General features: G+C 30.2%; 1 pseudogene; it reads right to left on the bottom strand.

Annotated features, from left to right (window-relative positions):
* Positions 1-5149: 5149 nt before the first annotated feature.
* On the bottom strand, positions 5150-5262 carry LOC132252734 (U6 spliceosomal RNA; annotated as a pseudogene).
* Positions 5263-23738: the final 18476 nt, after the last annotated feature.

Below are 23738 nucleotides of genomic sequence, written 5' to 3'. Positions count from 1 at the left end.
GTTAAGTTTTTAACTTTTGTGAATTTGATAATATCATTACTAAATTTATAAAATATTTATATATTTTGATATTTAAATGAATAAATGAATATAATAATTAAAATTTGAAGGTATAGTAGATTCATTTTTATAAATATATCATATTTAAATACTTCACTTTTAAATAAACTTTATAAAATATATTGTTATTTATTTTTATTTTCATATTTTCAATTGCAAATTTACTTAATATCTTGTTTTTCTTTTAAAAAATATTATTTAATTTTATGACTAGTCAACACAATACCACAGTTATGTGCCCTTGGACACGTCTAGATGTTTAGGTAGGGTGTGATGCTAGGGAATATAAAAAAATGCCACGAAAGCATTTTTATCATTACATTAGAATTTAGAATCACAATCTACATGCTATCACTACAAGCATAACAACAAGGAAGGTTATCAAATATGATTTTCAAGATCTAATTTTTAAAATAACGCCAAATAGAATATCAAAGTCAGGCTTTTAGGTGGCTAACATCCAATTCTATTCGTATTAGTTGTTATAATTGAGTGTAGCACGACAGAACGGGTATAGGGCCTTAGGATTGAATAAGTAATGTCACAAAGACGATAGAATTAAAAGGAATGGAGAGCCTTACCTGCCCAAGTCATAGAAGTTATTACAAGTATTACAATTATGACTCAACTTCTGTCTCTAGTGACCAGTATAAATAGAATAACCAGATCCAATTCCACAATAACTGGGTCAGCTTGAAGGTTACCTACTTGATATTCTCCACTTATGAGAGTAAATTGTATTATTCATTCTATTATGGTAACAAAGTTTTTAATTGTATGTTCTATATATAAAACAATATAATAACCTTAGGATATGATTTTTATTTATGAGATATTGAAAATTATTTTTTTTACAAGGTTCTTTAAAAAATCTCAATTTTTTTAAAAAAATAACATATTTAACATATATTTATTTTAAAAAATATATTTAACAGATAATTTTTAGTTGTAAAAAAATTAACATATTTAACAGATATTTATTTTAAAATTTAATTTTTAATATAAAAATATTAATTTCATTTTATCAACAAAATATTAAAAATTAATCTCTTCCTAATTATCAAATTAGAAAAATAAACTAAACGTGTTTGTAACTCAAACACATGTAAAACATTTTATTGGACCAAAAAATTAAATAAAATAAAAAACGTCAAATTACGCAATAATAGACATAGTAGTAAGCTCAACAGCTTCTCAACATCCAAATAAGAGAATTACCATTAGATAGCTTTATAAAAATATTTTATAAATTTTTGTATTGTATATAAGTACGTTGTAATTTTATGAATAATAAGTTGAGCAAATTGTATTTCATATTTCAATTCTCGAACATAAATTTATTCTTAAAAACAATTTTTAAGAACTATAGAATAGAGTTAGTTGACTAGTCTTTTTAGATGTGATATATGTTATTGGAACTCAAGGAACTTCCTTAGTAGCCTTTTATTATTATTTTTGTCATGTATTTGTACAAATCGTCAATGGAGAAACCATTAGGTAAAAGCTAGTATTTAGGGAATGATGAAATAATTCTTATCCATTTCGAATATGCTACCACCTCAACCAAGGGTCCTAATGCCCATATTGATGTTTAGTATTATGACCAATGTTACAATTTATTGCCATTATTTAGGCCATCTAAGACATACTCATGATTTTTTATTTAAAAATCAATAAAAAAAAATTGAACCTAAACCCTATGCTATTTTATTTTATTTTTTTACCATTAAATGACATGTTAATTTGCTGTCATGAGTTCTTCATTTTGAAATATTTATTGATATTATCATATTAATTCATAATATCATCCTACTCTTTACTTATACACTTATTTGCTTATAAATTGCTTTCATTTGAGTTGAACTTGATATTTAAATATGAAGCTTTGTTACATTCCAATATTTATTTGGTTTATTCTTGTCTTTTATGAATCATTGATAATAAAGTATTGTTTTTTACTTGAATAAATTTTTTTTTATATATATAATAACCATTTGTTATTATCTATATGAAGGCAATTATGACTTATTCCACAGTAGAAGTGTTATGTTATTGGAATTGAACAATTTTGAGGACATAAACGGATTTGAGATATATTGGAAATAATGTAGAGATTGAGCCTATAGATGTGCCCATTCATACGACCTTTGTGGTGTTGTTGAACATGATATATGATATCATTGGTGTTGATAGACATTATCAATTGGTCTTGAAATGTCGACATCCAATTGAAATGAACAAATTTCAACCATTAGTGGTTAGGAATGATTGAACAGTTGCACGTATGCTAGCAGTGTCATCAAAGTATGGAATGTCTTTAGTTCAATTATTCATCGAGCAAGCTACCAATCACTATCATTTGAGTAATGAAATGGTTCATTTGACACGGTTGTCGGCAGGTGATACTGATGTTGATGACAAAAATGAAAGAGATGAGAAAGAAGATAGAGATGATGCAATCAATACAAATGATATTCATTTACCTAATGATGATGAAAATTGTTTTGAAAAAGAAAATATTGATTTGGTGATAGTCCAACAAGTTGTGAAATATGAAAACACAAGATATGTGAACCTTGAAGTTGGTGATAGGTCTAATAATCCTGAGGTTGAGTTTGAGGTTGAAAACACATCACCAGTTGCCTCCCCACATGGCAACCAAGTTAATATCTCTAATGACAACCTAGAGGCAACATTTGTACCCGTTTTATACCATACGCCACCTGCACAACAATTTTTAAATATGGACGAGGCAATTAATTGTGTTATAAGTGATTGGACTCCGTGGAAAAACCCAACTTTAGGAAATGTTGATGGGGAGTTATCAATTGGCCAAATATTTTCCTCAAAATTAGATTTGCAACATGTTGTGAAGATGTTTTCCATAAAGACGCACCAAGAGTTTACTGTTTATAGATCAAATGCAAGTGTGTTAGTTCTTAAATGTAAAAAAATACTAGAGTGCCAATGGCAACTAAGGGCAATGACGGTGAAAGATACAGGTATGTTTAGAATCACAAAGTACAAAGGTCCTCATACATGTGTCAATCCATGTATAAATCAGGATCATTCTCAGTTGGATTCTAGATTTGTATCTAAGTATATTGAAACATTGGTGAAGACAAAAATGACCATTACAATTGTTGCAATTCAAGTTGTTGTTGTCGAACAATTTGGTTATCAAATTTCTTATCAAAAAGTAATGAAGGCAAAAAGGAAAGCAATGACGCTATTATTTGGTGATTGGTGCAAGTCTTTTGCAGAATTGTCACCACTTATTTGATATTTGATGAAATTTCAAACCAATAAAAACTAGGTATATTTAACCAAAATCTCAAAAAAAAAAAAAAAAAAAAACAGAGTGAAATTAACCCTCATTTTTTAATTTTAAAATCTAAAAGCAGAAAGCCTGCAAAAGAAAACCTAGTCACCTAGCTTTTGTAATGTATAAATCACTAAATTAAATATCAAAACACTAAAATAATGAATTAAATTTACATGAAATAAAAAATTAATAATTAAAATTTTGCTTATTTTTATAGAATCAAGTGAACATAATTTTCTTCTTTCTTTCTTTCTCTCTTCCTTGTATTGAGATTAAAAATATACATAAATTTATAAATTTATTGAATTAAGGATGGTATAGCGAAAAAGTAAATAAAAAAAATATTTACATCTCATTTTTGCTTAATTAAAAGTTGTTTTTAAATACAATAGTGTTCATTGTAAGTGATGTTTGAATAATTAGCGAATAGAATTATATAAAAACATGAGAGAGAAAGAAAAAAAACAAAATTAAGTTAACTTGATTTTAGGGAAAAAAAAAAGTCTTAAATTATTAAATATATTTTTCCTTTAATAAAAATTCAATAAATTATTTTTTTAACTTTTATGGTAATAATTATAATATGGAAAATTGTATAAAGGTATTGGATACCTCTTTTTTTTTTTCTTTTTCTTTTTTAATAGAAGTGGTTTATTTTAAACAACATATCATTTGAAAAAAATTAGTGAGGTAATTTTGTGGGTTTTATTCGCTTAAAAAAGAAAAAAATGTATCATGATGATATTTTACTTTAAGAGAAACATTGAAAATGACTCAATGAGGAAAATTAATACAAAGAATCAAATTTTGGAGTATATTTTCCTTTTGAATTACCTTTGAGAGTCAAATCTATAACCATTTAAAGAATCTATCAATATTGATGAAAAGGGAAAGTTATACTAGCTTTTTGGTTTAGAGAGGCAAATAAGATGCTCATTCTATCAAATCTATAACTATTTTAAATAAATTATACTAAATCTAAAGTCTTTTGGTGTTTGTGTAATGCCTCAATCCCAATTTAGGGGTAAAACCATAATTTAGAAAAAAATTAATAAATTAAATTAAATTAATTTAATAAGGATAGAAAAGTCTTTTGCTTTTAAAAGTCCTAAGTATAAATTAGATTTTCTCTATCTTCTTTATTAAAAAAACCTTTTTACATAGAGATCAAAAAATATCAGAGCGTAAGGTTGAAGAATTGAAGGTGTAGAGTTGAAGATCAATTTTCCAAGCAAGATTTTTAAACCTTAAATTATTATTTTAAATTTGTTAATTAGTTTTGAATCGTTAAAAATTCTTTGGAATATTTCAATCGAAATTAGGATTAGTTTATTTAATTTTTAGATGACAATATTGAAAATTTATGAATATAGGTTGTCTTATTGATGAAAATAGGGAAATTCGAATTTTTTCGATTAATAGATCTAAGTAATGGAATTTACACAAAAAATTATAATAATAATAAAAAATAGGGTTTACATGATTTTGGAACTGTAAAAAGAAATAATATTTTGTAAAAACCCACACTCAAGTAGATTTTGTTCGCACCCAAAGGAACTCTCATGACTTTAAAACGTATCTACAAAGTTAAGAGGAGCTTATACATACATAATGTCATGAACTTTCTCTCTTATTCGATGTCGGACATCATAAACACTCTTTCATGCAAATACAACGTCCTAGTTATGTCCCATAAGATTATGGAGTCAAACAAACAAACACTCCTCATGTAGCCAAACAAACTCCCACATTGGAGTTGAGGATCAAGTCTGATACTATTTCTTGATTTGTGCGTGTCATCCTTGTGCAAGGGTCATGCTAATCTTCTTTGTATCGTTCTAATTTTATTGGATGTCTCCAAATATATGTTTTGAAATAAAGTGTGGAGATATGATATTTTGTTTTGTAAGTTTGAATTAATGAAATAAAGTGTTTAACTCTAGTTTTTATGGCCCTAGTCAACAGGCTATAATTGTTGACATTTTCAGTCCTAGTCAACAGGTTATAATAGTTGATATTATATGACCCTAGTCAACGGGTTATAATTGTTGACTTTTGGTTTTGTTCACCTTAAATGGAACAAATTTGAAACCAGTAACTGGGCACCATTTATTATATGATAACTAGAGTGAAAATATTTGAAATGTGTTTGATTTGGATTTGATGTGAAAAGGTTTTTATGTATATGAAAATGTTTGGTTGAATAGTTTAAAATGTATTAGCATAATTGAATTCAAACATTTTTATGAAAATGATCATACCTTATATCTTTTATTTGCAAGCATTGAAACTATTTGATTCATGAAACTTTATTAATGTTCCTTATTAGGCTTTGAGTTCATCCCCTTTTGTTAATAATTTTTCAGGTACCCTCAATTTGGGTGAGATCGAGTGAGGAGTGACGATTAGGAGGGGAATTTAGTTTTATTAGGACATTTGTTTAAACTCTCTTTTATGACTTTATTTAAATGTCAAAAGTTGATTTTTATTATCTATTGTTTAAGTTTGAAATTGATTAGATGGTAATACTTTAGTTGATATGTTAGTTTTAAAGTTGAAATTTGGAGATGTTAGGATTTTGTTCCATTACTCTGAACAGGAATTTAGTAATTGGTGATTTCCTGTTACAAAATGAATGTTTGTATTGTTTCCACTTGGAGTCTTTGGGCTTGAAGTTTGAAATGACCGTCATGAAATTGGAGTAGGTTTTGGGGCGTGACAATTTGTTTTTTAACTGAATAGAAAAAATAAAAATATTTGTCTTTTTCTATTAAGCCAAAAGTAACCCTTTAATATTAACCAACATAACTAAATTGAACCTACTAATAATAAATTCGTTTTAATTATGTTGGTTCATATGTTACTTTTAGTTGAATAGAGAAAACCAAACATTTTGGCTTTTTTTATTCAACCAAAAAACAAACACCACCTTAATTTATTATTCCTATTTTAGGAAACTATGATTCCAAACATTATGCATGAATATTTAATAGATTATCATAATCTTCAATTTAGTTCTTAACAAAATTTCTCATCTTCATGCCATCAAAAGGAATTTACTAGTTTTATTTTTTATTTTCCTTCTAATCTTTGCAATTTTATTAGTATTTGAAAAATGAAAAGAAAGAAGAGGAAAAGTCCTAACCTCATTATTATATTTGTTCACTATGAAGAAAATTGTTTTTTTATAAAAAAAAATTCTTTTGAAATGATATATTAACATGTTGTCTCAAAATTAGGGATGACAATGAGGTGTTTTCGCGTACTCATTTGATCCATAATGGTACAAGTTTGAGATAAATATAAATGAGTGCATAATAGGTTTAAATTTTTTTCAAACTCATGATAGGTTGGGGTGGGTTTGGGTATGACTTTGTTCCACCCAACTTGGATTATATATAATATTAAATAAAAAATTATTTTTATTGATATTTTTTTTTTCATTTTCACATTTTTTAAACATTTATAAAATACTATTTTTCATACAAATAAATTTTAGATATTTATTACTATATTATATTTTCTTAATAGAATTTAAAAATTCTAAAAACACTTATCGAAACTAAATTTAATAAACTTTAAAACATAAATTTAATTAGACTAAGTCACTTAAACTAGTAAACTAAAATTCTCAAAACACTCAAACTAAAAAGAAAGAATTAAAACTAAAATTAATAAACTTCAAAATATGAATTTAATTAGACAAAATCACTTAAACCAATAAATTAAAATTTTAAAAACACCTATGATTAATAAAACTAACTAAAATTAAGAGCTTATTTGATAATGATTTTAGAAAATATTTCTAATTTTTCTAACACTTGAAATTTTTTATCATTTAAGTGTTAAAAATAATAAAAACGTTTTTTAAAATCATTGCTAAACACATAATAATAATTCTAACTTTCAATCTAATATTAGGCATCTAACTTACACATCGTTAAGAAAAATCAAAAACTCAAAAAATTAACTTACCTTCTTCGACTAAAAAAATCTAAATGATGCATATTGGACTCCAAGGGCTGTGAGGAAATGTTCTCTCGGTGATAGCGGTTGTCCCTTCATGTGGAGTGTAGAGAATTCCAGTAAATCCGTTATTGATTTACGGAATCCTCATTGATTGTAGGAGATATAGTTTAGGAGATATGATTTCCATTTGTACTTATCTTTCCTATTTTATCTATATATTCAAACTCACTCAATTTTGTATACGTCTATATAAATGGAAATCCTCAACCCCACAGAGGGTGGTGATTTTACAAATATTTTTATGGTATCAAAGCTTTTTTGGATTAACCTCCTCGATCCCCTCATGGCCGATTCTTCTTTCTCTTTCAACACCATGATCCACATGGTTACTATTAAACTCTCCTCCACAAATTATCTTCTTTGGTGAAATCAACTTTTCCCTCTTCTTCAATGTTAGAATCTCTTTAGCCATGTTGATGGTTCCGTTGCAGTGCCTCTAATCACTATTGCCTCTGATTCTTCTTCCTCTCAACCGAATCTAAATATGTGGAATGACACCTTCAAGATCAATGCCTTATCAGTCTCATATTCTCTTCTTTGATTGAAGAAGCCATGGCCGAAGTCGTTGGTCTCACCACTGCTCGTGATGTCTGGCTTGCTTTGGAAAATTCCTTCAGCCATATTTCCAAGACTCGTGAGCTTCGCATCAAATATGACTTGCAACTCATCAAGCATGGCCCCCGAAGTGTCACTGAATACTCTCGTTCATTTAAGGCTTTATGTGATCAACTCACTGCAATGGGCCGCTCGGTTGATGATACCGACAAAGTTCACTAGTATCTCAGAGGATTGGGCACTGACTTTGCTAATTTTTCTATTGCCCAAATGTCTCTCACCCCATTACCAACTTTCAAAGACTTGGTTCCCAAAGCCGAAAGCTTTGAGATCTTCCAAAAGTCACTTGGGTCCTCCTCCCATGTTTCCTCTGTTGCTTTTACTGCCACCAAAGGTCTCTTTTCTCCATATTGGGGTGGTAACAACTCCAAGTCCCGTCGTTTTTGCGGCGGCTACAATGGAGGCCATGGTTATGGACGTGGTAAACAGGGCTCCTATACCCCTCAATGTCAAATCTGCAAGACTGAAGGCCACACTACTGATTGTTGTCGGAGCCGTTATGAACGTAACGAACCTATGACATAACTTGTTGAAGCTTTCAACACATCCTGTTCTCTCTCAAATGGTTCAGAGTCTGATTGGTTCACTGATACCGGTGCTTCCGCTCACATGACATCTGATCCTTCTTAGTTGGACAAGGTTGAGCCCTATCATGGTAAGGATTGCGTAATAGTGGGAAATGGTGCTTCTCTTCCTATTACTCACACTAGTACGCTCTCTCCCTCTTCCAATTTTAAACTTTTGGATGTTCTTGTTATCCCTCATCTTACCAAAAACTTGTTGTCTATTAGCAAACTGACCTCTGATTTTCTTCTCTCTGTCACTTTTTCTCATGATAATTTTGTTGTACAGAATCGAGTAACAGGACTGGCGGTAGCAACCGGTAAACGAGAAGGTGGCCTTTATGTGCTAGAACGTGGCAACTCTGCATTTGTTTATGTCCTTCAAAATAAAAATTTACATGCTTCCTTTGAATTTTGGCATGCTCGCCTTGGTTAAGTAAATTGCTCTATTTTATCTCTCTTGAATAAAAAAGGACAATTATTTCTTACCTCTTTGTTGCCTAATCCATCTCTTTGTTCTACCTGTCAACATGCTAAGAGTCATCGCTTGCCTTTTTTCCCAAATAATAATTCATCTAATATTGCTTTAGGCTTCATTCATTGCGATATTTGGGGTCCTGCTCCCATCAAATCTAATTTGGGATTTACCTATTATGTATTATTTATCAATGACCACTCTCGATTTACTTGGCTTTATCCTATGAAATTAAAATCTGATTTTTTTGATATATTCCTCCAATTTCAAAAATTGGTTGAAAATCAACATTCCACCAAAATCAAGATTTTTCAAAGTGATGGTGGTGCCGAATTTACAAGCAATCGGTTTCAATCTCATCTTCGACAATTTGGCATCCACCACCAAATGTCTTGTTCATATACTCCTTCCCAAAATGGTAGAGTTGAACGCAAACATCGTCATGTGACGGAAACAAGTCTTGCTCTCCTTTTTCACTCCCACGTTCCTCCTCAGCATTGGGTTGATGCTTTCAACACAACCACTTACATTATCAACCGGTTGTCTATGCCTGTTCTTGGTGGTCTTTCACATTTTGAAGTTTTATCTGGTAAGCCTCCTAATTATGCGAATTTCCATCCCTTTGGCTACCGAGTTTACCCATGTTTACGTGATTACGCACCTCACAAATTTTCTCTCTGTAGCTTACCGTGTATTTTTCTTGGTTATAGTTCCTCACATAAAGGCTTCCGTTGTTTTGACACTACAACCTCTCGCACATATATTACACGACATGCTCGATTTGATGAGAATTTTTTCCCGTTTTCAAATACTTTCAGTTCTACTTCTATTTCTGCTATTGGTTTTTCAAATTTTTATGAGCCCTGCTCCCTTGAACCACCTTTTAGCACATCATTTCCTACTACTAAGCAGGTCTCTACTACCCTTCCTTGTCATTTTTGTGAAGATGACTCTGCTGTTGAGCCCTTGCAAGTTTCTCTTCTGCTATCGAGTCCACGTCTTCTTCAGTTGCAGTCTCGTCCGCCCCTGTATCTGCTACAGACTAGGCTCCTTCTGCAATTCCCATGGACTAGATTCCTGCCACTACTTCATCAGCTCCTTCCGGCTCTCATCCCATGATTACTCGTGCCAAATCTGGAATTTTCAAGACACGGCATCCCGCTCATCTCAGCTTTGTGTAGTCTACTCCATTGATTCATGTCCTGCTTGCCACCTCTGAGCCTAAGGGATTTAAATTTGCTGCCAAAAACATAGCTTGGCTTGTTGCCATGGATAATGAAATGAAGGCGCTTCAAATAAATCACACTTGGGATCTTGTTCCTCGACCCTCCAATGCTAATATAGGCGATTCCAAATGGGTTTTTCGGACTAAATTTCTTTCTGATGGATCCATTGAGCGCTTCAAAGCGCGTCTCGTGGCAAAGGGCTACACTCAACTTCCCGGTCTTGATTACATGGACACCTTCAGCCCTATAGTCAAAGCCTCCACAGTTCGTGTTGTCCTCTCTCTCGCCATGTCTCACAAGTGGCCCTTACGTCAGCTTGACGTCAAAAATGCCTTTCTCAATGGCATTCTTCATGAAACTGTCTACATGGAGCAGCCCCCGGGATATGTTGATCATCACCCTCCCCTTCGTGTTTGCAAATTAAAGAAGACACTCTACGGCTTGAAACAAGCACCCCGTGCTTGGTTTCAACGTTTTAGTTCATTTATACTACGACTTGGTTTTTCTTGCAGCCGCACATACACTTCTTTATTTGTCTTTAATTGGAAAGATGATCTTATTTATCTCCTCCTTTACGCTGATGATATCATACTCATTGGGAATAACTCTGCTCTCATCAATCGATTTATTTTCTAGCTACACTCTGAATTTGTTGTCAAGGATTTGGGCCCGTTGACTTATTTTCTTGGACTTAAGGAGTCTTCCATCCCATAAGACCTTTTCCTCAGCCAAGTTAAATATGCTACTAATGTTTTGACTCGTGCTCAACTACTGGACAGCAAACCTGTTACTACTCCCATGATTGTCTCTCAACGACTATCTTTTGAAAGTGCTCCATTTGCCGATCCGACTTTCTATCGTAGCTTAGTGGGTGCTTTGCAATATTTAACCATTACACGTCCTGATTTTGCCCATTCAGTCAACTCTATAAGTCAGTTTCTTCATGCACCTACTGACGTTCACTTTCAGGCAATCAAGCGAATCCTTTGCTACATAAAAGGCACACTTCATTATGGTCTCAAGTTCACTTCATCCTCTTCAATGGGCTTAGTTGCATACTCAGATGTCGATTGGGTTGGCTGCCCAGACACTAGACACTCCACCTTTGGCTACTCAATTTTTCTTGGCAATAATCTTGTCTCTTGGAGTGTTAAGAAACAACCCATAGTTTCTCGTTCAAGTTGTGAATCCGAGTACCGTGTTCTTACCCTTACTGCAGCTGAAGTTTTATGGCTCACTCATCTTCTATGAGATCTTCGGGTTACTTTAACTCACCGGTCTCTTCTTCTTTGTGACAACAAGAGTGCAATTTTTTTGAGCTCCAATCTCGTGTCCCACAAGCGTGCCAAGCACATCGACCTCGATTATCATTTTCTCCGTGAGCTCGTTGTTTATGGCACCCTTCGTCTTCAGCATGTTCTGTCCCACTTACAACTGGTCGACATCTTCACCAATAGTGTCTCACGGGATCTTTATGTCTTCTTTCGATCCAAGCTTCGAGTTTGTGTTAATCCCACTCTTAGCTTGCGGGGGGCTATAAAGAATTCCAGTAAATCTGTTATTGATTTATGGAATCCTCCTTGATTATAGGAGATATAGTTTAGGAGATACGATTTCCATTTGTACTTATCTTTCCTATTTTATTTGTATATTCAAACTCACTTTATTTTGTATACGTCTATATAAATGGAAATCTTCAACCCCACAGAGGGTGGTGGTTTTACAAATATTTTTATAGAGAATTCCAACGTTTTATGCCTACCATCCATATGAGAAATTCCATTTGATACGCGCTTCATTTGATACGCGCTTTCTCCTCATCTTTTCCACGAGCAATATCATTGTCCTCTTCTTTGAAGATTCTAATAGTGTTCTCCTTCTAACCATGAAAAATATGATGATGATTACCTTTAACAATCAACAATCTCATCAGGTTCTCTTTCCAACCAAGAATTTGATGGTGCGTGTTCAAGGAGAATTTTGGTGTGCATTTCCTTCTTAGAAAAAACTAATGGATGCCTCTTTTGGTAGCGTCGACCCCCATATTGGTGCATCATCTCCAATACTGAATGTGTGAATCCTCCCCTTAGCATGAGGGGGCTATGTATTCTCTTTATACATGTGCAAGTTGCCTTCTTTTTATTTGGAAAGTGTGTGGCTTCCCCAATCTCAATGGTGCATAGCTTTTTCTAGTATGGAAGGTGTGGTTGCCAATATATGGAATGCATGATTCTGTCCTCCAAAAAAATATCTCATACAACCACGATATTTCCTTATTAAAAATTTAGACTAAAAAAGCGCCCAGATTCACTGTCAGTCTATGTGTAGCTTGTAAGTGCGTTGAATTTCAATGTCTATCACAACTCGTTAAGGCGCCTAGTTTCAGCCCATGTGCGGTCCATGAGTGCATAAAAAAAATAGCCACAAAAACAACCCAAAAGAAGCTTTAATATGATATGGTAAAGGCAACACCAACTGTAGCCTCAAAACCAACCATTTATAAACTTCAAAACTACACATAAATCATAATTCTCCAAAATCATAGTAGCCCTTCCCATAAATTCTCCAATGCATAGCCACTAGATTCATGCAAGAAAAATAAAAAATAAAAATCAAAGGAAAGATCATGTCATTGAAAATAAAAGATAAAATTATACTATTAAAAAAAATATATATATGCCACTCTCATGCATATCTAAAATCCAACATCAGTTCATGCAAATTAAAAGTCAACATTAGTCTCAAGTAAATTTTTCAAAATAAATAAATGAAACAAACAAAAGTATAAAAAAAATTAAATACATGCAATCAAAATCCAAATATTAAACTAATGTGAGTATCAAACTCACATGACTAAATATTGAAAGACCATCTCATGCAATAAAAATAATCGAAATCAAGTCCAAAACTCTCCTAGGCCCAAAACCTAGCAATGGAATTCAAGAAAAAGCATAAGTGAATAAAGTTTAAAAAAGTGTCTAAGTAGAACCTATTCTTAAAAAGATCTAACCAAACTTAAAAAGTGCATTAGTGAACTAAGTGGAAAATGATTTAAGTGAAACCTAAATTAAAACAAAATGATCAAATGACCTAAGCCTGGGATGATCTAAGTGGAAACACATCTATGTGAAGAAACCTAAACTAAACTCGAGGTTGCCAATGTCATAATGTGGGTTCAAATGAATCCCTAACCAAATAAAAAGAATGAAATTTAACTTTTTTGAGATTCATTACATATATTAAATTAAAAGAAATGAAATAATATAGTAAAAAAAGGATCAAATAAATATGGACATAATTTTAGTTTCAAAGGCTTGTGTAGACCCCCGCCCGAGGAGCAGGATTTTTCTGCTGTTTTTCAGAGGGCTTCTCAAGTGGGCTACTTTCAGGCGGCTGAGGATTGATGGGGGAGGCTTTTGGGCGACAGATGGGACAGGTTTGCAGGATGGCTAGGCTTGCTGAGGGAGACAAAAAAAACAGGGGAAGAGAGGGAGGGGGAGAGAGCTCGGAGAGAAAGAAAAGAACAAAGCTGGTGGGGGGTTGCGGAGCTTTTGAAAACTGGTTTCCAAGGGAGACACAACCAGCTCAAAGCAAAAACAAACTCTTTTAAGAGAAGATCAAAAGGTAAGTGTGGGTTCAAGGTCTCTGTTTTCCTCATTATTCTTTTTTTACCTTACTCTTCACTGGTTTCTTTGCATCATTTAGACCGAGTGTGGGCTTAAAGCTACACTTTTGATTTACTTGGGGATCTTTGAGATGGATATGGGTTGCTTGTTATTGTTTTATATTAGGTATTCCATTGCATTTTGCTAAAAGATGTTTTTACTCTGTTTTGTTCGTATTGTGAGTGCATGAAAATCATGTTTTGTTCATATTCGATTTGGTCTCTCCCACTCAATCAGCCAACTCACTAATAATTTATGCGGTGAAACCTTGACGGACATCCTATGCTATTCGTGTTATTATGCTCTATTTGTGGAGATGTCTCTTTGCTATAATTTTCCTCTGTTTTTCGATACTCATCTGAATGCATGAGCTATAAGGAAGAAGGGTGAGTCATGGCCTCTCACGGCAGCCTTCGCGAGTCAAGATCACCGTTCTCGCTTCTCTCACGCCCCTATCTGTCATACCCATTTCCATCACTGATATCCATCTTTAGCTCATTTCTTCATTTTTTTTCCATGTACATGAAGTCTCACGAGCACGCCCACCTTCAGCTTGTCATCTTCTTAATTTTTTTCATGCCCGTCACTCCTCTATTTCCAAATCTCGAATTTCAAATCTTGAAATACAGAGGAATGTGGAGAAAATGGGCAGTTTGGGAGCGATTTTGACATATCCGGGTGACATATACCCGCTGTTGAAGCTGAAAATGGCGGATTGCCATGCCAAGAAGCAGCTCCCTCCAGAGCCGCGCTGGGTCTTCTGCTACACTCTTCTCCACAAGGCTTCTCGCGATTTTAGCCTCGTCGTTCAACAGCTCGGCACCAGGTTCTGCAACGCCATATATATATATATATATATATTTTTTTTTTTATTTGGTCCTTCAAGCATCCCACGCAGCTGAGGATGATACGCGTGTTTCCCACAAAAGTCAAAGCGCCCATTCTAATAGCTTTTTATCGTCATATATGTGACTATGGCTGGCATTTTGCATGTGGTGTAAATTAACTTCAATTATTTAGCCCAAATCTGGAAGAGTTATGGGAAAGTGGGTCATGAAAAAAAAATAATAATAAGTTTGAATCTCATTTCACCACCAAACCATTATTTAATCATTTATGCAATTCTTTTTCTCTCTCTCACTTTTTCCATAACTTTTCTCCAATCCACCTTTATTCACGGGCAGCCCACTTATCCATTTTATTTACTTATTTATTCATTTATTTTTATTATTATTATTATTATTATTTATTTATTTATTTTTATTTTTATCAAAGTTTATTTTTATTTTTATTTTTTTTCAAAACAAATTTTCATTTTCAAATAATTCTCCAAAGTTCGAATTTTCCAAAATTCTATCCTCAAATTCTTTTTTTTTAAATTCCTTTTTTAAATAATTCTTTAAAATTCTGATTTCCAATTTCTTTCAAATTTAATTTCCAAAATTCTAATTTCTTTTAAATTTAATATCCAAAATTCCAATTCTTAAATTTAATTCTCAAGATTCCAGTCTTCAAATAACTTTCGAGACTTCAATTTCCAAATAATCAAAAATCTAATTTTCTCTCAAACAATTTTAATTTCACTTCGATTTTTAAATAATGTTATATTTCTTTTAATTTTTATACAAGCAAGAATGACGAATCTTCATAATTCCTAAATAATGGAATTTGTGATATTAATTCATGCAAGATTAATCGGGCTTTGGTGGGGGCCTCACATACATGATCTTATGATCTATTGATTGATTTGATTGATTGACTTGGTTATCATATATGATTTATTTATCCTGCTCTCCGACATGCATGCTATTATTTCTTAATTGTGCACTAACCTCTCTCTTGATAGCGCATGGTGGCTCGTCGCCCAGGTACGCACCTACTTTCACTCTGGTAATTGTCCAAGCATATTTTGATTCTCACGTGTGCATGATTTATTCTGGGTACTCATTGATCTACTCGTCCACTGCCATGATTGCTTCATTTTATTAGTAGAGACCCGTCTTTAGGGACTTAGAGGGGTGCTACGGTTTTTACCGTACCTTCCTGATAAGTAACCTGACCCCCGAACCCGACCCGGTTTTTCACAGACCACCTTTTCCAAAGTAAGGAGTCACACTTAGGGTTTTTCTTTCTTATTTCGTTTACCCTTTAAAAATAAAACAAAAATAAGTGGCAACTCCAAGTCATTTTCTTAATAAATTAAAATCATTTTTTTAAATTAAAATCGAGCTCGCCATCGAGTGGGAAACGCATTGAGCCGAAATGCGGGGTCCACATCTTGCTTTTCTCATTGTTAGAGAAGGTGAAATTACTAATCTTATATAAGTACACATTATAGAGAGTTAAAAATAATAATAAGAAAAAAAAATCATGTAAGATATTCTATTACTTGTGGTTTAACTAGTTGGAAAAAGGGAACAGTGACATTGGTTTAGACCATTTGAATTTGTTAGGAAAAGGGCAAAACAATCTATGTTGTTTTGTGTGAATTATAAGGGATTAATTCAAATCAATCAACTGGAATATGTATATAAATTAAAAGTTTTACTCTTTCACATTTTTTTTATTCAAATTAAGTTTTTGTAGAATCAAGATGTTTTAAAACTAAATAATTTTAAGTAAAATTTTATTTTCATGTACTTGGCTTAAATATAAAATAAAAATTTATAATTTTTTATCTAAAATTTTATTTGACAATTCAAGTATGAAAAGTTTTTAGAGGAGTTCTTGAAAAAGTTCTCAATTATTTTAAGAAATTAAAGTTTGTTGTAAAAAATAATTTTCTCAACTTCTTTCCATAAAATTATTATACACTTATATGTAATATAAAACTTTTGAAAGTATTCATCATCTTTGCAGTTATTGTTTAAAACACTAAAAAAAATTATCGGACCCATATTAAATTTATTTTGAAAAATAGTTTATTTATTTTCAAAATAAATAAATAAAATTATTTTTTACAAGTTCATGAAATGCTTTTTGTATATTTGAAAAGTGAATAAAAACTACTTTTAATAATCTCAATCAATAGGATAGTCTCCTTTCACTTTCATAAATACCATTTCAAAGAACTTCCATACATGCTGGCCTCTACACAAATTTTTCTAGTGAAACCTTTATAAAATAACTTATTAAATTGGTCATTAAGGTAATAACTAACTAATGATGATGATTATTTTTGACATAGGGCAGGTTTGTTTTTTAGTTTTTTACTAAAAATAATTTGCTTTCAAACTTTTTCGATTGTCTTTTTTTTTTCTCAACTAATTATAAATTTTTTGTTGAATAGAAAAACTAAAATATTTTATTTTTTCTAAATGGAAAAAGTAATATATTGATTTTTTAATATTTAATATAAATAAAATATTACAAAAACAAACAACTTAATATTTAACACTATTTATTTTTAACTTTTAAGTTCTATTTAAAATTAAATAAAACAAACGTCACCTTAGTTTTAAACTTTAAAATGCTTATATATTTTAAAATGTGGAAAACCGTATTTATCACATTAATTTTCATGAAATATTTCTAAAACCATGTTAGTAAATATGAGTTTAATTCTTAATTTTAAGTTATGAAATTTATGTTTGATTCCCAAAAAGTATTACAAAAAGAAAATAATGTTTAAAAAAATTGTTTTCTTATATTTAGTTACATGATAAAAAAATATGAAAGAAAATCAAATACAATTAGAATTAGTTAAAAAAAAATCATTTTAAAATTATTTGATAGTTATATATGGAGGGAAAATAAGTGAAATGAATTTGAAAAAACATATAAAAATAATTTATTTACTTTAAATCTTTTTTTTTCTTTACTTTTTTTTCTTTCTACTTTTTCTCTTTATTTTCTTTTCTTCTCATTTTCCCTCAATTTTTTCAAAATCAAACATACCTGTGGATCCGTATTTTTCATATGCGTCACCATTCAACAACGACTTACTTTTTATTTATTTGGTGAAAAATATGATTTTTAAAAAACTTGGATTCGTCATTTATTTTTGTTTTAATTTTAAAGGGAAAAACAAACAAAATAAGAAAAAAAAAAAACCTAACTTCTGAAGGAAAAATAGATCTATGAAAAATCGAGTCTAGGTTCAAAGATCAAGTTACTTATTGGGAAGGTACGATTGTGCGTCATAGCACCCTCTAAGCTTGTATACATACAGTTTCTACTAAACAAATCATGAGAATTGTGGTAATTAATTAATTAATTATGCATACTAAGAAAAATAATCTCACAAATGAGTATGTACAAGTCACGGTGAAAATCGATATGCACAAAAATAATTATGAAATCTAATTACAAGAATACACATAATAAATGACAAGAGGATTATGCAAATTGATTTATTGAATTGATTAAAAAAAATATTTTTTTTCAAGAAATTTCAAAGGAGTTTATTAAAAACAATTTCAAATTATTTATTTACAAAAAAAATAAATCAATTTATTTTCAATTAATGATTTGATTCAATTTCGCTTTGTGTTCAATTTTTAAGAAAGTTATTTACACTTAATACTGTTAAAAGAATTTATTAAAAATAATATATATAAAAAGAAAAAAAAATGATTTTATTTACAAAGAAATGATTTTTATTTACCTTTATTAGGAAAAGAATGAATTTTTATAATTTTATTTACAAAGTATTTCAAGTTTAATCCTCATTTAAGAAAAAAAATGTTTTTTTTTATAAAATTATAAAAAAAAATTATAACTTTATCAAGGAAAAATGTTTCAATTAAAAAAAACCAAAACTTTTACACTTTTATTTAAAATAAAATAAAAACATTCAATCCAATTTTATTAATACAAAAAAAAAATTAATAGAAACACAAATTTTTCCAAAATTAATTACAAAAATGTTTCAATCATTTTTTTTATCTATCAGAAATTATTTATTGTTTGATTTAATTAAAAAAAATTAAAATTATTAAAAAAATGGTTTATTCAATTTTATTAGGACTAAAAGTAAATAAATAATAATAATAGTAATAATAAAACTAAAAAAGAAAGTTTATCTAATTTTATTTAAAAATGATTTTTCAAGTTTTATTCATAAAAAAAATGAAAACTTCAAAATTTTATATTTTGTTTAAAGAGAGAAATTTACATTTTCTCAATTTTATTTAATAGGGAGGAATTTTATTTTACTTTTACCATAACAAAAATGATTTTTAAGATTTTGTGTTAAAAAAATTTCAATTCAATTTTATTTAAAAGAAATTGTTTTCAATAAAAAAAATAAAAAAATAAAAATCTCTTACAATTTTCATTTCAGGTAAAATTTGCTTAACCTTTATTAAGAAAATAAATTTGCCCTACATTTAAAAATAAGAAGATTTTTTTTATAAATTTATCTAAGAATAAAATTTAATTTGTCTTTTATTTCAAAACAAAAGCCTTTTCATAATTTTATTTACAAATACAAAATCTTGGCTTGGAGATTTTTTTATTTATTAGTTTATCCAAAAAAAAAAAATTTAAATACTTATTAAAAGAAAGTATTTTACAAATTTAATTGGAAAGAAAGAAAGAAAAAAAGAATTTTATTTTTCCTTAAATAAATAAAATACAAGTTTATGTAAAAGAAATTTAGCTTATCTCATATTTATTAAAAATGATTTTGACAATTTCAAATTTATTAAAAACGTAATAACAAATTATAAAAAAAAAGATTCATTTTTTTAATTAATTTATTAAAAGAAGATTTCAATTTGTTAAAAAGAGAAATTTCATTTTATTAAAAGAGGTTTTTTCTTTAGTTTTATTCTAAAAAAACTTATTTTTCCTTACTTTTATTAAAAATCAGTTTTTCAATTTTTTTATTTTGAAGGGTTTTATTTATACAAGTAAAATTTCTTGATATAATTTTAGCAAATGGTTTTTATTTATTAATATAAAAAAACCTTATCAAACAAAGATTCTAGACTAGTAAACAAATATTTATTTAAAAGAATTAAATTTTTATTCCAAAATGAATTTGGATGCAAAGAAAAAATAAAATATTTTTCAAAATTTTTTTTAATCTCATTATAGGATTATCCTACCAACAAAGGGATAAAACACAAATAAATTATACTTTTCATACATTTTTCATTAACAAACAAGCAATAAATAAATGAACAAAGGCTAATCTAGTCGTATCAAATACAAATAACAAATAAAACAAATCCATGAATAACAAATTAAATGGATATACACGTAAAAATCTAAACAAACCCATTTACATGTATATTGGAAAAAAATTAAAACAAATATATACAACAAAAATTAGGGGGGCAAGGATTAATAAATAACCTTAGAAGTGTAGTCCCGTAATGACCCTAAATGAAGCTAAAAAATTAAGAAAAAAAAACCCTCAATCCTTTCACAAATATCATAGAAAATACTGAAAAGATTCAAAAAAGTCCCCTAGAGTCGTCCTTCCCCCTCTCTTTTTCTGCTCATTTTTCCCTTTTTAATCCAAAAATTTTGATCCGTTCAACCCATGCCTTGTCTTCACCTGCTCCAACTGCTTTCATGTTTTTCCTATTCTCAGCACAATGTCAAAACACTAAGAAAAACCCAAATGAATAAGCAAAATAAATAATTAGAGCCTAGATAATATACAAGCCCCATAAAAATAAAAGGAAAACCTAAATGCAATTCAATTGAAATGACAATTTTGCAACAAATATACTAAGCCCAAATCTCAAATCATAAATCAAATCCAATTAATAAAGTAGCCTAATCCAAAACACAATCCAAATACCAATAAGCCCAAGACCCAAATAATATTGAAACTAAGTTCAACCCGAATTCAAACCCACAAACAAAATCCAATAACCCAAATACAATCCAAACACCCATGGTCTTGAAGTCATGTGGAAAAGAAAGGTGCAATGAGAGGGTAACCACAATAATAACAACTGTGGATAAAGATAGAAGGATAATGGTCATGGTGAGAGATCGTGGTAGATGATGATGGATAGGAAAGAAGATAGAGAGAAAAAACCATGGCAAGAGGGGGGAATGACTATTGGCATCGGAGAGGACTATCATTGGCAATGGAGCCATTGGTAATGGCGAGAGGCGGCCACAGGTTAGAGAGAAAGAAAGAAAAAAAAATGAGATGATTAATAAAGAAAAGAAAAGGAAAGAGAGGGGAAGAAGAGAAGACAAAGGAACTGGTTGGTACAGGGAAAATTGAAGGAAAAAAGTAAAAGGGAAAATAGGGAAAGAAATGGGAAGAAAATAGAGAAAATGGGAAAGTAAGAAAGAGAAAGTGAAAAATGAAATAATAATAATAATAATAATAAATAAATTAAATGTGATAAATTTGGTCTACAATACCCTAAGCCTTTGCTTTATTAATTCAATTCAGCTGAAGCAGAAAAATAGATCATTTTTTTTTCTCATCAATTTAGTCAATGGCTTGAAAACAACATAATCACAAGAAATTAAACTGATAAATCAACAGCCTGACAAGGAAAAAGCAATTGATTTTGTTTGTATATCCATCCCAATTCAATTTATTCAAACAGCCTGCACTGCTGACGACGTCAGCTTTGTCTTTAATTTCTCAATTATTAATCAAATACATCAATTATCTGTCAACTTCAGCGGTTTATTTTAATCTCCACCAGCTGTTTTTATTCTCTTATATGTTTTACCCCCTTTTTTTTTCCACCTGATTAGCCAAACTTTTTCTCGAGAAAGTGACTTCCTAGCTAGAAATACAAGTCAACTTTCATGCATCATCATCGTCATCATGTTGAAGCCAAACAACAAGTTTTTCTTTCCATGGAATTAATATCATTTTCCTGAGAATTTAAAATCGTTGAATTAACTTTTATTAGGGTTTTTGGCTGTGCCCTACTCATTGTTTTTTCTTATTAATAGAATTCCAACTTTTCCAACACACACAATCATCTGTTTCTCGCCTTCAGGTTCTCTTTTCCCAACTCTTTTCCCAGCTCTTTTCCTCTCATTTGATCAATCATGAGAATTCAAAATTCTCCAGTCCCATTTCTCATTTTCCTGATCATCATCATAGCATTGATCCATTCATCGATTAATTGTCTGTCCGCCATCAGTAGCGTCGAAGAACCAGAAAAGAAGGTAAGAGCTAAGCGATATTCTTCATGGTTTTCACAGCAGTTTTCTTCAAACCCTGGAGCTCAGGATCAAGAAGCAAGCAAAGGAAAAAATGACGACCCAATACATACTGTCTCTTATCAGCTTGTTCCTGGTGGACCAAACCCACTTCACAACTGATTGGTTCTCAAGCAAAAAAAAAAAAAAGAAGAAAGGAAGAGAAACAGAAAGTTTCAAATATATGTTTGCAAAGAGTGTAAGGTTTTTCTACTTCTTTGTGTATTTTCAGGTTTAGAATAATTCCACAACTTTTAGGAGACTTGGTAGTGGAAGTTTTGAGTATGGGTGGTGTGGGAAAGCGTCACAGATTGGTATGATTGGAAAGCGTTTCAATTTGTGTATACTTTTTTTTTTTTTTAATGAAGAGTATTATATAAACTATTTTCTAAGTGATATGATATATGTTTTGATAAATAAGAAAAATTATTAAAAATATTTTTATAAATATTTTAAGTTATAAGTGGAAAAAGTTATAAAATGAAAATAAATTAATAAAGACCATATGAGGTAAATGGAAATATGAGAAAGAATAAGAGATATTGATGGAACGAGAGACTTGTGATTTAGGGCGTAAATGCAAAAAAAATGGGAAATAGAAAATATTTTGAGAATCTAATAATTGTATCTAACTCTATCCTTTATACTATTCTTCACAATATAATAAAATGATTATCTCTTATTAATCGATGTAGACATGATTGACGTGATCATATTAAATCCTCATATATTTTTATGTGACTTTACATTTTTGAACTAACATCATTTACATTAAAACCGACACAACGATTGGAAATATGTATTTTTTTTTAAGTTATGATTGGAAAGTGTTTTAGATTGTGAATAAATTTCCTTTTGTAAAAAGCATTGTATAAAATATTTTTTAGATGATATGTTAGATTTTCTCGTACATAAGGAAAGTTATTAAAATATATATCTATAAATATTTTAAATTATGTTTAAAAAAAAGTTATAAGATGAAGACAGTCTTGTAAAGGCCATATGAGAGGAAAAATGAGACATATCAATAAAATGAGAGACTTATGATTTAGGGTATAAATATAAGAAAGGAGGAATATGAAATGTTTTGAGAATCCAATAATGATATCTTACTCTATCTTTTATAATATTTTCTTTAATATAATAAAATGATTCTCTTTTATTATTAATAGACACAGAAATGATTGATTTAACATGTTAAAACCTAATACATTTTGGTGTAAATAATATTGTTTACGTTAAAACCGATGGCACAACAGTTGGAAGCATGTATTTTTTCATTTGAGGTGAGAGATGGTTTTGTTTGGAGATTGGGGTTAGGTGAAGGAACGGACGGGGAGAGTGACTAGCCATTTGATGGCTTTTAGTGAGGATTAGGTTGTGGAGTTGAGAGTGTTTGTCTTCTAGTGTTTATGGGTGGTGAAGGAAGCCATGCATTTTGGAAGCATTAGGGTAGACTTTTGAGGCTATCCTACATCACAAGTCACACACACGTGTTCTTTTCTTCTTCTTGCCATGTGCTACTCATGCACACTATCTACTCAAATTAAAAAGAAAAAAATAGAGAAAGGAGGGCTTGGTTAAATTTGTCTTTAAATTTAATAAAAGCTTTTATATTTATTTAATTCAATTCCTTAAAAA

The sequence above is a fragment of the Vitis vinifera genome, chromosome 16 (assembly GCF_030704535.1).
Source record: "Vitis vinifera cultivar Pinot Noir 40024 chromosome 16, ASM3070453v1".
Taxonomy (NCBI): domain Eukaryota; kingdom Viridiplantae; phylum Streptophyta; class Magnoliopsida; order Vitales; family Vitaceae; genus Vitis; species Vitis vinifera.
The sequence above is the reverse complement of the archived record's forward strand: the minus strand, read 5'-3'. Positions and strand labels throughout refer to the sequence as shown.